Raw genomic sequence first — 544 nt, 5'->3', positions numbered from 1 at the left:
CGCCGCAGCGGCTGCCCGGGCAACGGCGCGCTAGCGTCACGTGACCCGCCCTCGGGGGAGCGGCGGGCCACGTGACCCTGTGGCCCCGGAGGGGCGGGGCTCGCAGCCCCTCCTTGGGGGTCCCAGGGAGCCCTGGCGGCTGGACTCTGTTCCCGCCCAGGCCCGAGCACCCTCAGAGGGAGCGCATCTCTCGGTCCCCGGGCGCGCCCCGGGTAGCAGTGGACAGGGATGGGCGCAGCGGCGGCCGGGCGAGCCGGAAGCCGGGCATCCCTCGCTCTCCCGCCCCCAGGCCAGCCTCCCTGAGCCCCAGTGACAGGACAATAAGGCTGCGCTGTCTGACCCTTGGTCTGGCCAGCAAGTCCAGGGCAGGTGGGGCCTGCCTTGCCCGCGGTGTGTGGGTCTAAGCGCAGAATAGGACCCCATGGTTTTCAGGGTCAGTCCCGGAGGATGCCCAGGACCGATCGTTGGCCGTAAGGAGGATGGGGAGAGGCCAAAAGGGCGCACCCAGGGATCCCGTTTTGTGACTACAGGGCGGGCAGGAGTG

The sequence above is a fragment of the Myotis myotis genome, unplaced genomic scaffold (genome assembly GCF_014108235.1).
Source record: "Myotis myotis isolate mMyoMyo1 unplaced genomic scaffold, mMyoMyo1.p scaffold_m19_p_5, whole genome shotgun sequence".
In the NCBI taxonomy this organism is placed as follows: Eukaryota; Metazoa; Chordata; class Mammalia; order Chiroptera; family Vespertilionidae; genus Myotis; species Myotis myotis.
The sequence above is the reverse complement of the archived record's forward strand: the minus strand, read 5'-3'. Positions refer to the sequence as shown.